At 41.4% G+C, this 17,149-nt stretch overlaps 1 protein-coding gene across 6 annotated transcripts in view; it reads right to left on the bottom strand.

Moving 5' to 3' along the window:
• Positions 1 to 8,690: 8,690 nt before the first annotated feature.
• Positions 8,691 to 17,149, bottom strand: part of FBXW7 (F-box and WD repeat domain containing 7) — a 224,941-nt gene continuing 216,482 nt past the window's right edge. For 5 of the 6 annotated variants that reach the window (XM_032148323.2, XM_058436825.1, XM_032148312.2 and 2 more), the window contains 3 exons: positions 13,857 to 14,523; positions 9,570 to 9,675; positions 8,691 to 8,825 (listed from right to left, as the gene is read on the bottom strand). The gene's annotated coding sequence lies outside the window, so the exon portion shown is untranslated. The remainder of the gene's footprint in view (positions 8,826 to 9,569; positions 9,676 to 13,856; positions 14,524 to 17,149) is intronic. The other variant, XM_058436824.1, reaches the window with a different exon arrangement.

Consider the following 17,149-nt stretch of genomic DNA (forward strand, 5'->3'; position numbering starts at 1 on the left):
GGTGGGAGGATCACTTCAGCCCAGGAGGTTGAGGCTGCAGTTACCCGTGATTGTGCCACTGCGCTTCAGCCTCGGTGAGAGTGAGACCCTGTCTCAAAAAAAAATTAAAGAAACATTTTTTAAAAATTTTAAAAAGAATGGAATATTGATACATGCAACAACATGAATGGACCTTGAAAACTGTATTAAGTGAAAGAGGCCAGTCACAAAAGATCACACATCGTATGAGTCCATGTATAGGAAATGTCCAAAACCATCGAAGTGATAGATGCAGAAAACAGATTAGTAGTTGCTGGGTGCATGGGTTAGTGATTGCTAACGAGTTTGAGATTCCTTTTTTGGGTAATGAAAATGTTCTAAAATTAGACAGTGGTGATGGTTGTGCAAGTCTATAAATATACTAAAAACAACTGAATTGTACATTTGAAAGGGTAAACTTTTGGGTACATAAATTATATCTCAATAAAGCTGTTATTAAACAAAGTAACAAGGAAGTCAGGTGCAAAAGCATGTGGGAGTAAACTGAGGGCATTTCTAGAGGGGCAGAGGTTAGAAGAGTGGGAAGGACTGGGAGTTAATAAAAATGAATGAGGTGGGAGGGCAGGAGGTCCTTGAGCCCCATCCTGCCTCAGCTGGCCACAGCCTGCTCCACTGGTCCACCAGACTGGATTCCTTTAACTGCCATAGTGTTCTAGGACATTTTTAAAAATCAAAAGATAATTGGGTCCGGGGACGATTATATCTTGCTAATCCATCTGCTCCTATTTTTTTGTTAAAGTATGGTTTAGAACAGTTTTAGATTTCGAGAAAATTTTTCTGTAAATTTAGATTTACAGAAAATTTGTGAAGATAGTTCCCACATACCCTGTACCCAGTTTCTGCTATTAGTAACAACTGACATTTGTATAGTACATTAGACACAATTAATGATCCAATATTGATACATTATTATTATTATTTGAGACAGAGTCTCGCTCTGTTGCCCAGGCTGGAGTGCAGTGGCATGATCTCGGCTCACTGGAACCTCCACCTCCCGGGCTCAAACCATCCTCCTACCTCAGCCTCCCAAGTAGCTGGGATTACAGACATGCATCACCATGCTCAGCTAATGTTTAAATGTTTTTTTGTAGAGACAGAGTCTCACTATATTGCCCAGGCTTGATACATTATTGTTAACTAAAGTTTATACTTTATGCAGATTTCCTTAGGTTTAAAAAAAAATCAGTATCTCTTTTCTGTCCTAGGACCCCACATTACATTCTGTCATTATGTTTCCTTGGGCTCCTCTTGGCTGTGCCAGTTTCCCAGACTTTCCTTGTTTCTGATGTCCTTGGCAGCTTTGGGGAGTACTGGTCAGGCGTTTTGTAGAAACCCTCTGATGGGATTTGTCTGATGCTTTTCTCATAATTAGACTGGGCTTAAAAGATTTTCAGACGAAGATCACAGAGGTAAAATGACATTTTAATCACATATCCGGGGCACATATTATCAATATGACTTATCACTGTTGATGCTGACTTTGGTCACTGGGCTGAGGTAGTGTTTGTCTGGTTTATTCACTTATAGAGTTACTAATTTCCCCCATCTTTTCCATGCTCCAGCCTTTGGACAGAAGTCCCTGTATGCATCCCACACTTAAGGAGTGGAGAGACAGGCTCCACCTTACAAGATGGAGTATCTACATCAATTATTTGGAATTCTTCTGTTTGGGAGATTTGTCTCTTCTGTCCCATTCCGCTCATTTGTCGATGTCAGTATGAACTTAAGGATATTTATTTTATACTTTCAGTTATAATATAATTCTATCTTATTTTATTATTATTATTATTTTGCTCAAATTGTTCCAGCTTTTGGCCATTGGGAGCTCTTCCAGTTGACATACCCCACAACTGGCAGGGAGAGGGTGTTTGTTTGGCTTTTTAAACATTTTTATTTATTTTTAGCCCTTCCTTACTTTCTGGCAGTACAAGAAAAGGGCCTTTTTAAAAATATTACAAAACATTTCAATTTTATATAAAAGTAAAGAAAATAGTATAAAGAAATCTCACATTCCAGTCCCTTAGGTCTAACAACTGCTAAAATTTTTTTGGTGTATTCACATCATCTGTTTTTATTTTTATCTCTAACAAAGATTTTTAAAACATATAACTATAAAAACTGCAATGTTACTATCACATCTCACAAAATAAACACTAATTCCGAAATATCACCTATGATAAATCATTGCTTAATCTTGGCTGACTGTTAAAAAAGGCATTTTTATAGTTGGGTTAGTGAAATCAGGTTTACACTGGATTTGGCTAATTGTATCTTCATGGTGCAATTTAAGATGTTCATCTATCTCCCATATTTCTTATAAACTAGAATTAGATCCAGGAGCTTGATTATATATCCCCCAAAGTTAAAACTATTAATGAGGAAGCCCACACCCTGAATGAGACTTTGAGACTTTGTACTTTGAAGAAACTTCTCTCTCGTGGAAGTGAATGCCCCCCAGACCCTATGTTCAGGAAGAAGCATGAGGCTTTAAGGCTGCCAGGAATTCACTGCTGATGATGCCCGGTGGAAACGTCAGGATAGATGTAACCAGGCTCGTGTTTTATTAAGGTTGTGATTGTTGTTTGCGAGTGCTTTGGTTACCAAGTTCCATCGGTTTTTATGGACTGCCCCAACTCTATTTTTCCCATAAGCCCTATTATTTTTTAGCATGCCATTTTGTATAACTCAGGGTTTTTAGCAATGTATATGTGATGTTAGAGCAGAAATGCCAATACATTTTTCCTGAAAAGAATAGAAGGCAGTCAGGTCAGTCCTGGAAATCTGAGAACGTTTGGTGTCTCTGTGTGCAAGGCCCCTCTTGGCCTGTTTCCATTGCCATAGAGCCTGACAGTCCTCTTGAGGAACCCTTGGGTTGCAGCTCCCCCTCAGCACCTCCTCGTGGTTCACAGGGAGGGGTCTGGGCCTGGCAGGGCCTTGCCTCTGTTTGCAGCTTCTCTTGATTCTTCTGATTCTGCTTCATTTACTTCCATAGCCTCTGTCCCTGTACCAGGGCAGCAAGACCAGTTTCTCTTACAAAATGTCATGAGTCAGCTGCCTGCCCCTGTCCTCAGGACAGCAAATTGAGCTCCCTCATCCGCCGTGCAAGAAAGACCTTTTGGAAATGTTAATTAATGATGAGGCCATGCATTGACAGACCAAGCTCAGGAAACAGCTCGTGCGTGCCAGGTGATTCTGTTCCCAGGCAAAACAGTAGACATACTGCTGCTTTGGGAGTTTGGGGTTTTTTTTAGTGATTCATTTGTAGTGCTGGGAGAAATGATTTTTCTTTTGGTTTTCTCTCTTTCTCTATTTTACTCTGTTCCCTGCCCCCCCAATCAATTTTTCAACAAGTAATCCCAAAGTCTTGGTGCCAGGTGTCCTAGAGAGTGAGAAAATTAAGTTTTAACTAAAATGTATGTCTTATAAAACAAAGGAACAAACAAAATACACCTAATGGTGCTTTTAGAAAGAAGGCCACTGGATGGATGATAGTTGCAAAATCAACAGAACTACGTTGTGTGACCGGGCCCTACATCACATGTTCCCATTTGGGTATCCCATCTCCTCCCTATTCCAAAGACCAGGGGGTACCACCAGATCCCCCTTGGAACATGGAGCCATGTAGACCGAGCCTGGCAGCGGGACTGCTCCCTCCTTCTTTGGGAGAGAGGCCCCTGGGAGCAACTCCACCTATCCTCCAGGCAGGGGAATGGGGTGGGTCTCAGGCTCCAGCTGGAGTTTTGTCACCAGGCCTGTGGTCACCTCACTGCACCATGTTATGTGATGGAAGAATTTCCACATCTGCAGGTGACTGTGGAGTGGCTTGTGCTATGTCCCTTCAGATTCCTTCTCGGATACAGTTTCCACACATGAGGCTCCAGGAATGTTTTTGAGGTTCTTGACTCAAGTAAGGTGGGACTGCACACAGACAGCCTCACTCCTCACTGCCCAGAACTCGGGATGACCGTGAGCTTCCTTCCATTCCTAACCCTCCTTCTTGGGATCCTTCTTTTAAAAATTTCCCCTGCTTTCCTGAATCCGTATTTCCTCCCATTTCTCTGAACATTCTACTCCCTTCCTCAGAAATCACATCATAAGTTTCTTCTTGTATCTTACATATTCCCCAACTTCCAGAACTTCCTGGAACTGGACAAAGAGGAGGGCCAGCTTTAGTTTCCTGGGTAGAGGCCAATCTCCAATCTCCACCACCATCTGACGAGTCAAACGACAGACACACATTCAGCCTCTTTTGCTCATTGGTAAATTAGAGATAAAACTCACCCATTTCTCAGGCTTGCTGTAGCATCAAAAACTGGCTTGCTGACAGGTGGCCATTATTACTACTGATGGTGCAAACGGAACACCATTTTAGTTTCAAAATAGTGTTTCCAGCCAGGTCAGCTGCACCAGCACCTTTCCCATAAAGTTGGACCTCAAGGCTGCAGGTCGAGGGCAGCCTAAATGTGGTCAGCCTGCTGAGCCTCAACTCCCAGCCAGCTTGCAGGTTCCTCTCTTGGACCCTCCAGGAGCTTCCATACTGCGGCTACTCTTTCAGGGGTCTGTTCAGCCAATGATGGCTTCCAAAACCTCCCCCTTCAGACCAGACCCTGGGGCCATCCCCTGCTCTGCAGAGCAACAGAAGTGGGGTCCTAGGGCAAATGCCAGGCGGAGCTCTACAACCACCTTCCAGACCCAGATTCAAGGAAGGGTTTTCCCGACCTCTTTCCAAGTTCACTCCCACCTTTCATTTTATTTATTTATTTTATTTTTTTTGAGACAGGGTCTCGTTCCGTCACCCAAGCTGGAGTGCAGTGGGGCAATCATGACTCACTGCAACCTCCACTTCCTGAGCTCAGTGAGTAGCTAAGACTACAGGCGCGAGCCACCACGCCCGGCTAATTTTTTGTATTTTTTATACAGACAGGGTTTCATCTGTTGCCCAGGCTGGTCTCGAACTCCTGGACTTAAGTTATCCACCTGCCTCAGCCTCCCAAGGTGCTGAGATAACAGGTGTGAGCCACCGCCGCCAGCCATCCTGCCTTTTAACTGGCAAAGCCTGGGGATGGATAGTTGGAGGTGGCACAGAGTGCGGCACGTGACAGTTCTACAGACTCAAACCTGGCTCTCTCAGGTTTTCTAGCTCAGTTGAAAATAATCGTTTACAGGGTGGGATGGGGGAGCATTGGTATTTCATTCCTTACAAAGCTCCTGTTGGGGCTGGAAGGTCAGTCTACAATATGTCTGATGAGATTTATTGTCTTATGGGAGTCCAGTTCCTTTATCTGATTCCCAAAAGTTTTGCCTGAAACCCAGACCCCGTAATAAGACAGCCACCAGAGTGTGTCAGAAGTCACTGAGAACCACATTTCTTCAGAGTAGTTAGATTTGGGAAACAGGGAGCAATATTTTTTCCACAAATCAATTCTGCTGAAGGATGGTGTGCCCTCCCACCCTCTGAAATCCCAGGAAGCTTCTGTCATGTGCAGTAGCAATTCAGTGTCCACTTGGTAAAAATAGCTTTTTAATTTATTGACTGGCAAAATACTCTATTTATCAAACCATTCTCGGTTCTTCTAAAGATAAAATGGAGGTAAAACCCAAAAGGAAAATTAAAGCTTTAATGTAGTCTTGCAAACTTCTGCTTCATTTCATTGTAAATTGTGTGCAATAAAACATAGCATCGGCAGCCTGCATAAAGCAGCTGTATAATTTTCTATTGTGCAGGGAACTAATTCTGAAGACTTCTTACCTAAGAGAAGGCTTACGATGGTGGATGACTCCCGTACACTAATTATGTCTTCCTTTATATCTTTGACTTGAACTCTAATTTGCTTACAGTTTAATGAACATCAGTTCTTGCCAAGAAATATCTAAGTACCTGGGAGATTGAACACTTAGGCAGTCAAATGCTCTCACTCCCAACACTAATCTTCAAACCCTCTGCATTCTAAACAGACTTCTAAAGGAGAGTGGCTCTTTAAAGGCTTGTGAATCACTTTTGAGCAGTAACTGTACACTTAAATTAAAAGCCATGATCTGGCAGGAGACTTGGGTTGCGCTTTAAAAAAAATAATAATAAGAAAAGAAAAGGCTTTGCTAGTTCAGGTACAAGGCATGAATTGCCGGTTTCTATCATTGCCTGATGCAAAAACCATAAATTTTATAGCTGTTTGTTTCCCTGACTTTGGTCTTCCCAAGAGTTTCTCCAAAAAGGCTTAGTTACTTTCTGCAAGTGTTTTCCCTTTATCTCTGAGAATTTAGAAACTGAGGAGCTGGAGAAGCAGGGAGGGGGTTTCCAACCTGGACCTTGCCTCCATTTCCAAGGTCTCTTTCCTTTAACACTTTACTCCTGTAATGGTGACGCTGAGCTTACTTTGATGGCAGATAATTTCAATATATATCATTACAATTAACGGCCATTATGTGCTTCACTTGCCATGACTTCTCAAATTTCAGTATTTGAGATGAAGGACCATTCAGATCAGCAGCGGAGGGTGAATGTACAGATTCTGGTTCAGCAGGTCTGGAATAAGACCGAAGAGTCTGCATTTCCGAGCAGCTCTCTGGTGAGGGTGCTGCTGCCGCAGGACAATGCAACACACTCTGAGCAGTAAGAATGAAGCTCTGTACCTGGATAGTCTGAGTTCATCTTCATTACGGTGTCTGAGGTAGTACTCTTACAGATGAGGCCACCGACGTGCAAAAAGAGGAAGTAATGTACCTGAGGCCACCGAGCTGTAAATGGCAGAGTCTGAATTTGATTCCGTTCCATTTGATTCCAAAGCCTGAGAACACAACCCCTGTACATCACTCCTCCATTTTTCAGTAGGTGCTCTTGTGAAAAGGAAGACATGAAATGAATTGGTTCATTGCTCTTAATCCAGAATATTCTGTGGGTCTTCCTTGTTAAAGCCAATAAGCCATCTCTTAATTTACCACCATTATCAATCAAGGTTTGTGTCCAGCTGGGCATCACTGTGTTGCCATAGGAGAACCCAACCTCAACAAGCGCTGAATAGCCAATGTAGGCTGGCCCAGTGCTCCTGGCAAGGCAAGGGAGGAATCAGCGTGATGGAGATCTCTGGTCACATCTCTCTAATGCTTTCAGCAATCCCCAAGGAAGCCATTTCCTTTCTGATGACGTTGGGTCAGATTACTCAGAAGTGGATTGTAGGCGGACAACGAAACTTTTGCACTTCACTTGAGAATTTAAAATGGCACAATGTGTTGCTTCTTCATTTGGGTGAAATAACTCATTGTTTTCTAACACTGCACACTTAAGTCAGGGCCCTAAAGAGAGGAGCAACAGCACATGGTGGTTAAATGTGTCCACACTGGAGCCAGAATGCCTGGGTTCAAACCCTGGCTTAGCTAGCTGCTATGGACTTGTGTAATTTACATAACCTTTCTGTGCCTCTGTTTTCTCACCTGAAAAGGAGAGGATATAACAACATTTGCCTCATAGGCTTATTGTGAGGATTACAGAATTTATTCATGTGAGGTCCCTTGCCATGGGATAGCACCTCAAAAACGTGAGCTGCCATCATTGACAGGAAGCTGGAACAGCCTTGCGGAGAGTGCTTCCTGAAATGTGGGCGATGTTTCTTTCTTCTATACCTATAGCCCCAGGAGTTAATTTTACTGATTCTTTACAATAGGGAATAATGGGAAAATAAACTTCTGCAAAGAATTGACACTATAAGTAGTCCAAAGCAGAGAGAGAGAAAAAATGTATAGGTGAATATTAGCACTTTTATGGATGATGCTTCTGTTTACACGTTGAGTCTTGAGGCTATTTAAATTAAGACCTGCTTTGATTACAGCTGTGTGCACAGGCAATGTTTGCTGAGCCCAGTTCCTGTGCTATCATTGCAGGTCTGAAATGCAAACATACTTGTAAAGAGGAAACACACTTTTATTTCCTAAGGGCCCTCTAATCAAGGCAAAAGCTATTACTTGATCGCATAATTAACCTTAGGAATAGAAGTGTAAACAACACAATTCATGAATTTGTTAATTGGTCTTCCCTGCTACTGATATTAGCCCAAGTTGATCTGTTGTTCTCCTCTGTTGATTATCTTAAATACGAAGTTTTCTAATTTGGATTTCTCCAGGGTAAGCAAGGGAAAAGAGTGAAGTAAGATATTTTTAACAGATTGAGAATATTCTGTAATTTTTTTTTCTTAGAGGTGGACACAACTGGAGGGAAGATACTATATATCTTATCAGATTTAGACCTCTTTCCAGATTTCCATTCTGTGCAGTGATTAGCCACATAGCTGGCTTTCCCCCAGTCTCACTCCCTAGGCAGTGAATACATAAAACAACCAGTAATGTTTCATAGGCAGCCATGCTTCCTGGACTCTGAATCTCAGTCTAATTTGGTTCTAATTTATTTTCCCCATTGCAATGACTCCTTAGCTGAGTGGAAATAAACAGAAACACTGGGGGCTGTGTAGACTCAGGTCCTGCAGGTGGAGAATGTGTGTGTGTGTGTGTGTGTGTGTGTGTGTGTGTGTGTGTGTGTGTGTGTGTGTGTGTGTGTGTGTGTGTGTGTGTGTGTGTGTGTGTGTGTTAGTCTGGGGTGGGGAGGCTTTGAGGAATATAGTACCGGGATCCCTCTCCTATGAGTTTTAAAGAATTGTACTCACCAACCAGGAGACTTGAATTCTGAGAAAAGTGGACGTGGCACATCTGTAGTAGGAACTTGGGCCAAGTTCCAGAAACAGCCAATCAGCACTTCAGAGATTCTTTCATTCTTTCATTGGAGTCCCTCATTATGACACCTAGTTATTCAATTAAATTAGATCTTAAGCCTCTAAGGGCTGGTTTAATTTAAAAAAAAAATTCACTGAGGGTAGTGGTACTAGGCCTGATTTATTCATACATACTTAAAAATATTTGCAGAGACATCTTAGGAATCGTCACTGACGACTTCAGAAAATTAAGAAGCTGCCCACTTCAACCAACAGGCAACTTCAGTTAAGAAGGAAGAGTTAAAAAGCTCTTAACAAAGAGAAACTTGCTAGTGGTCTCTCTAGCTGCTTTGAAACCTTAAGGAATCTTGCTGGGTAAGAGTCTAGGTCACCAAGCGGAAAGCCACAGTGAAACATACACAAATGAATAGCCCGCCAAGTGCAGAGACATGGAATGTCTGTGGTTGGGGGGCTTTCTGGCTATCTAGGATGTATTCAGAAGGATCAGGTGGCAGCTGTCTGTCATTTAGACCTTAGGACTTAGCCTGGAGAGCTGAGCTGACACAGGGAGCCCCCCAGGCTGACTGCCATGCCTGTGGGTGGGCCTCTGAGGCTCTCACCAGCTCTAGGCCTTTAGAGAGAGCAGCCAGGGTAGATGATTTCATGGGCAATGTCTCTGACTGTCTTGGGCAGATTTGAAAAGTCAGGAGTAACTCACAGTGATGGCACACCCTGTCACAGCTAGGCTGGGGACCAATGTACACCCAGACTAATTCACACTGCACACTTCCAGGTATGAAAAACCTTTGATCATCATGGGAATTATGAACTCACCCTAAGGATTCCATGTAGCAGGACTAATAGAGGTGCACAGAAGTTCTTCCAACTCATTGCTTCTGCTCTTCTATGGACCCCACTCTGGCCTTTTTGATATTTTGATCTAGAATTTCAAGGGAAAAAATAGAGTCCCAGAAGGGATACTCTGAACTTCACTTTATAAAAAGTTCAGTCATTTTCATTTTACTGAAAAGCATTTCCATGTGGAGAAAACACTTAAGATACCTGGTGGGAGAATTTGGAAATAAACCCCAATGAAAGTTAGGAGGAGGTGATGGGAAAACAGGTTGGAGAGGGGAGAGGGCACCTATATTCTTGAGGATCCCCAAGTGGCTGGTCCTCTTGATATAAGATGCATGGGGTTACAACTCAGTTTATTCATCTGCACATGCTAAAATTAGAACCTGAAGTCAAAAGCTCTGGAATCTGCTAGTTCCAGATCTTAAATGTATGATGGTTTCCACCTTGAGACTAATGAATGCTGCTAACAGTGATATTATCAAGTACTTCTTATTAAGAACTCATGAGCCAGAGACTATGCTAAGCACATTACCTAGATCATCTGTTCAGTCTTCAGCAGCCTGATGAGGTTAGGACTATTATTGTGCCTGTTTTACAGATGAAACAAGAGACCAGAGAACCAAGGCAATTTGCCCAAACATGGATTCCATCCTAGCCTCTATCTAACTATAGAACTCCTCCAGGAAGAGCATCCCTAAGACCCTCTTTGTGACATGAGACTGACTAGATAGATCATTCTTGTTGATGGATTCTACTGGCATGGGTAAGGAAAGGTCACTATTTCTGAAATCTGCCATATTGATTTTTTTTTTTTTTTGCAGAGGGTGTTGGGGGAACTTGCTTTAAAAAATATATTTCTAGCAAAGTAATGCAAACACTCAAAGTATATCAAAATGCTATAACCCTCAAACTTTCCCCCCAACCATAGAGGCAAATATTTTTAACTTTGAGCTAACTCTTCTGATATATATATATCAGACATATATATATATATACATATATATATATGTCCCATCTTTATATAGTATGTGCATCTTATTTTTTCATTTTAGACATTAATAACTTTTAATTATGGTAGATGAGGATTTAACTCTCCCTCTACTATCCTCTCCTCCCCCACTGATGTTTTAGCAATCATAATCATAGTATTTACATTTTTATGGCTACATAAATATAGTTTAGTATAGTTTCTAGGGCTAACTAGTATACTATGTTTTTAAACATACTTTTAAAAATTAATAATTGCCTTATTTTTATCTGTTGCATAGCTTTTTATATATTGAACCTTAAAAAATTTCTAAATGTATCATCAGCTGTTCGGAACCCTGAGGCTTATTTTCTCTAAAAGCTCTGGCATGATAATAAGATGATTATCATTTCCTTTCGTACTCTTAGGACCTTTCTTCCATTACTTTCCCTGCTTACACCTCAACTGCTAGTTCTTGAATTCAAATGCCCACCTACCATCCTAGAACTCCCTTCACCCATCTACTGTGTTAAAATCCCTGTTTTCTGTCATGTTTTTCTTGATTGTGGTTTGCTGGACCACATATTCATTTCAGAAAGAAAAGGTTTCTGAGAGGGAATGCTTTGCGTCCTTCCATGCTGAAAATGTCTTTATTCTCCCTCCCACTTGATTATTTGGCTGGTGTAAATTCTAAATTGAAAATATTTTGCCTGTACAATTTTGAAGACTTTTGTCTTCTATTATAGCATCCGATGTTGCTATTGAGAAGTCCAAAATTCCAATTCTTATTTAACCCCAACTTTTCTCTCCACAAGTTTTAGGAAAGTCTTTTTAGCCTAGGTGCTTCAAAATTTCCTAATGATGAACATGGATGGGCAGTTTGTTTTTCATTCATTTATTCAAAGGGCACTCAGTGGGTCCTTGCCATCTAGGGGTTTTCTGTCATCCAATTCTGTTCATTTTTCTTGCATTTAAAAACATTTTATTCTTTGTTTTCTATTTTCTGTTTTGGACACCCTGTTATTTGAATGTCAGATGTCCCAGACTGATCCTCTAAGTTTTTAATATTTTTTCTACTAATTTCCATCTCTTCAACTTTTGTTTGATTTCCTCAATTTTTATTTTCAGTTTAAGGTTTTCTTATTAAATTTCTATTATATTTTGGTTTCCATGAGCTCTTTTAAAAATTGTATCCTAGGCAGGGCAAAGTGGTTCACACCCATAATCCCAGCACTTTGGGAGGCCAAGGTGGATGGATCATTTGAGCCAAGGAGTTTGAGACCAGCCTGGGCAACATGGTGAAACCCTGTCTCTAGAAAAAAATTAAAAATTAGCCAGGTATGGTGGCATGAGTAGTCCTAGTTACTCAGGAGGCTGAGGTGGGAAGAACACCTGAGCCTGGGGAGGTCAAGGCTGCAGTGAGCTGAGATTTTGCCACTGCACTCCAGCCTGGGGGACAGAGTGAGACTGTGTCTTAAAAAAAAAAAAAGTATTCTGTTCCCATATTATAAGATGCAGTATCTTTTTGAGGGTATAAAACTTTCTCAAAGTTTATTTCATGAGTTTTTGGCTTACTTAGTCTTTTAAATCAGAGTCTTTTCTCAAACGTTCTTTGATTCTTGACTATCTGTTCACATTTTAGAGACAGATGCTAAAAAGTGAATAGGAAGCTCTGTATGGTTGGGGCTCTTAGAATGAGAAATTTCTCCTCTGATTGGGTAGGGAGCCAGCAGTTTCACTGAAGGAGTCCTCCAATAAAATGCCAGTATCTAGAGACTTTTTCTCTCAGGTCGTTCACTTCTCTGGGAAAGAATCCTCTGGTATATTTCAGACTGTTGGCACTCTGGGAGAGGGTTAGGGAGAATGTAATCTCCATTTTTGTTTCTGAGCCTCTTCTGTGCCTGTGTGCTCAGTGCAAGGTGGGGTGAAGTGGGTAGTGGGATAGGGGGTAACACAGAGGTGGTCCCCTGGCTGAGAAAAGGATGTAGGGCTCCAACCATTCCATGTGTTCTCCTTTTCAGCTAGTCCCCCAGTTTTCAGCTCCTGTCTTACTTTTGCCTTTCACAGAAAAGGAATTAGCTCGCTTCTCATTTGTATCCCCCTTTCTGGGCACATTAGATTGTAGCTTTTATACTCTACTCAACTGGAGTAATCCACTCCTACATCTGTCTTCCTACATCCAAAATTGATGAAATCTTTTGTCTACTCAATTCTCTTCTCCTGCTTCCTTTCTGGGGTCCTGATTTTTAGATTTCTCAGTTGAAATAGGTTCTTTGGAGAGAAAGAAATAATTTGTCATTTTAGACTGGATTGCATTTTTTTTTTTTTTTCTGAGACAGAGTTTCTCTCTTGTTGTCCAGACAGTGATGTGATCTCGGCTCACTGCAACCTCCACCTCCCGAGGTCAAGTGATTCTCCTGGCTCAGCCTCCCGAGTAGCTGGGATTACAAGCACCTACTACCACGCCCTGCTAATTTTTGTATTTTTAGTACTGATGGGGTTTCGCCATGTTGGCCAGGCTGGTCTTGAACTCATGACCTCAGGTGATCTACCTGCCTTGACCTCCCAAAGTGCTGGATTACAGGCATGAGCCACTGCACCCAGCTGGGATTGCATATTGCCTTCTGACAGGTTCCTGGCACATTTTGGGAGGTAGTTCAAGCATTGCGTCCTGGAAATTTTACAGATTTCCTCTTCCAGATAAACTCTGAAATAGTAACCTGAAACATAGTTACCAATATCTTGTTAGTGGTAGTAATAATAACAAAGATGGCTAGTATTAATTAAACACATAATTAGGTCAGTACTGTACCAGATGCTTTATGTTATTTCATGTAACATTCACAACAGTTACTTTCTTTTTTACAGATGATGAAAGAGGTTCAGAAAGATTTTAAAATCCTTTCAGAGTTGCCTGAGCGGCTGAGATGGAATTTGAACTCAACTGTCTTCCTCATTCCTGATTCATAATAAAATAATAATAATAGATGCAACATTTATTGAGAATTTGCTAGGTATAAGTTCTACATGGCCCTGACTTTCCTGACAATACAGCATACACGCTTGCTCCTTCACTTGCCTAGTTATCTTTAGAACACAAGTACATCAATGGTGAATTTATTTAATGTTTTTTATGTAACAAAAGTATCCATCTTCTGTAGAAACAGCATTTCTTTCCTCCTGAATTATCTGGTAATAGTCTTTCTTTTAATAATATGCAATTTTACCTACTTTTCCTAAAATTTCATTACTAAAGAGATGGCTTAGAGTAGGTTCTTTCTTCTTAGGTAACTTACTCTCTTTTGTTTCCGCAGTTGAAAAAAAGCAGGAGGGGATTCACACAGCCAAAGCATACCAGGAATCTACCACACATTTGTTCTTCAGGCCTCCCCTGTTGAAAACCAGGCACTTGCTTGAATAGCTTTATGTCAGCTTCTAGTTTGACAGGTCAAGGCTGAAGACTACATCATTTTCTGGCATGACCTATGAGATACTACGTGTTCCTATATTTTCAAGGCAGTTGTGAATCAATACATAACACAGTGGTTAAGAGGTTGGGTTCTGGAGCCTCAATGCCCAGGTTTAAATTCCAGTTTCTCCAAGTTTTGTTTTGTTTTGTTGACACAGGGTCTTGCCCTGTCACCCAGGCTGTAGTGCAGTGGCACAACCACAGCTCACTGCAGCCTCAACCTCCCATGCTCAAGTATTCTCCCACCTCAGCCTCCCAAGTGGCTGGGACTACAGACGCGTGCCACCATACCAGGCTAATTTTTCTATTTTTTGTAGAGATGGGGTTTCACCATATTGCCCAGGCTGGTCTTGAACTCCTGGATGGTCCTCCTGCCTTGGCCTCCCAAAGTGCTGGGATTACAGGGGTGAGCCACTGCACATGCCAGCCCCCCTTTTTTTCCTCTTGTGTCCTTGAGCAAGTTACTTGATATCTTTGTGTCTCAGTTTTCTTATCTGTAAAATGAGACTTTGTATTAATAATAGTAGAAAGCCATGGGATAGTTGAGAATATTAATAATTTAAAAATATTTAGAGCCATGCTAAGTGTTAAGTGCACAATGGCAGTTAGCTACGATAGTTTATTACAGGTAATAACAACAAACAACCCTTTAACAAATACTATGTGCCAGGCACTATGCCATACATTGTCTTACGTAGTCCTCATGTTTCCTCATTTATAGATGGGGTAGAACACAGAAGTTGAGACAGGCAGACATGGATTCATGTTGAAACTGACGAAGCTAATCTTGAGGCCCTCATTTAACAGATCCCTGGGAGAGCTAGGGGTTGCTGGGAGTTGTAGTATTTCAGGTGGGCAAGACAAGCCAGGCTGCAATCTGAAGCATTTCTGATAATTGCCTAAAGAGATCTTATTCAGTGGCTCACGCCTGTAATCCTAACACTTTGGAAGACCAAGGCAGGCAGATTACCTGAGCCTGAGTTCAGTTTGAGATCACCATGGGGGCAACATAGTGAAGCCCTGTCTCTACTAAAACACAAAAAATTAGCCGGACTTAGTGGTGCACGCCTGTAATTCCAGCTACTCGGGAGGCTGATGCAGGAGAATTGCTTGAACCCAGGAGGTGGAGGTTGCAGTTAGCTGAGATTCAAGATTGCATCACTACACTCCAGCCTGGACCACAGAGCGAGACTCTGTCTCAAAAAAAAAAAAAAAAAAAAAAAAATCTCAGAAGGATCTGCATTTTCTAGGCTTCTAGGCTTTAGTAATTTATCATCTTTCTCATTCTAAATGTTTATTTTTGGATCTAATTGTATTTTTTTTTAAGAGAGTCCTTAAGTTTGTAAGCTTTAGGTGCCCGAAACCCAGATCTAACCCTGATCAGAGATGTATGTGGTTTTACTCTTTCGCTCTATATCATACTGTGTTCTTGCTGGATGTATTTAAGCTATTCAAACTCCCTTTAAAGGAGTGGAGAGCATACTCACACTGACTCATAGTTTTTCTAACTACATTTAGTAAGGAGTAAGGGTCTGATGAATCCTTAGTGGCTGTAACTAAGTTTAAAAAGCCCTGCAAATAACCTTCCCCTCTAGGTGAGTAGCAGGGTTTAATGTCTCTTTCATAATCGATTAGCCTCCTGGAAAAGGGCAAATTGGCAATATACTTTTGTGGTCTATTGCACTTGAATCTTTGATTTGCAAGTGGCTTCAAAATAATTTTGCTTGCACAGCATGGCCGCTGAAGCAAAACAGAATCCAAACAGCCTTCGTAGGTTTTGCCATCATAGATATTCCAAAGGAAAGAATGAAACATCAAAATGTCCACTCAGTGGCTCCTTGTCCTTAAGAATCTTGAGGAGAATCAGATCATCTGAAATAGAAACTCTGCTATTTTTATACCCAATTGCAAATTGGGAAGTCGCCAGGCTTTTTGTCTCAGCAATGAGTCTTCCTAGGAACTGGATCTAGAATTTGTTTATACTTCATGCTCTGGTGAAAGGTGCATTCGGAATCCTTTCAGCTTTTGATGCTTTTCCTTTCCCTGAAGAACCCTTGAAATTTTTTGTCTCATTCAATCTAGAAAGAGACGGTGGCAGGGGACAAAGTTGGCAAGAACCTCACTCATTTGGGCATCACTAGTATTAACTGAATGGACAAGACATGTTAGTCAACAATGCCAGATCTTGCTATGTTGTTTGCAATTCAAAGCAATGACTAGGCACTCCCCCAAAAAGGAGCTGGGTGCAGCTACTTTGGATCTAACTTCATATCCATCTCCTGGGCAGCAGAAAATGCCCAAATCAAAAATTATGCATCAACTTTTCAAATTACCATATGGTTGCTTGATGCAGGGCTCCAGGAACATTGTGCAGACACATTCTCTTCAGACATAGAGGCCACTAATCTATCATGGGGAGGAATATTAGAAGTCTCCTCTTGGCCACCAACCCCTTCCCTTTATGACCCATTCCTTATTTTTGATAGACGAAAAAAAGAGGCCTAAGGGAATGATGGTATGACTCAATAAGAACAAGAGGCTTATTCTGTTTCCAAAATATTCTTGTGTATGTATGTGTAACTATGTGTAAACACATACACACAAACAAAAGCCATCTTGAAAATGCAGTAAGGCAGAGAACATTAAAACAATCTGTGTCAGAAGCATTTATTCAAATGCATTCATCAGCAACCCTAAGCCACTTCTACTATTAGAATTACAAATGGCACTGCAAAATAGGAGGTTCTCTCCCAATTGCTATAAGGGACAAGGCTGGACCCTTTATTGGCTGATGAACCTGAAGGAGTATAGGTTACAATTATGATTTTTATTGGGGCCAGGGATGACTAAAAGAATGAAAACGAAGCTGTGTCTGAGGGCGGTATTGATTGGGGAGAAATATTTCAAAAACTTTCCTTCTCCTGGAGGGAATCAATCAGAAAAAAATGTAATGTGAATCTATTTCTGCTATGCACAGCAACAGAGCTTCATGTTTCTGGTTTCAATATGGAATAGAGGGAGTTACAGGGGCAAGGACAATAGTGGGTAGGTGCCTCTGAGATGTTTTCTCTCCTCCACCTCCATACCTTTGTTTCACAGTGTGCAATGTGTATCTCAGGG

This window comes from Hylobates moloch, unplaced genomic scaffold (assembly GCF_009828535.3).
Source record: "Hylobates moloch isolate HMO894 unplaced genomic scaffold, HMol_V3 SCAFFOLD_3, whole genome shotgun sequence".
Taxonomy (NCBI): domain Eukaryota; kingdom Metazoa; phylum Chordata; class Mammalia; order Primates; family Hylobatidae; genus Hylobates; species Hylobates moloch.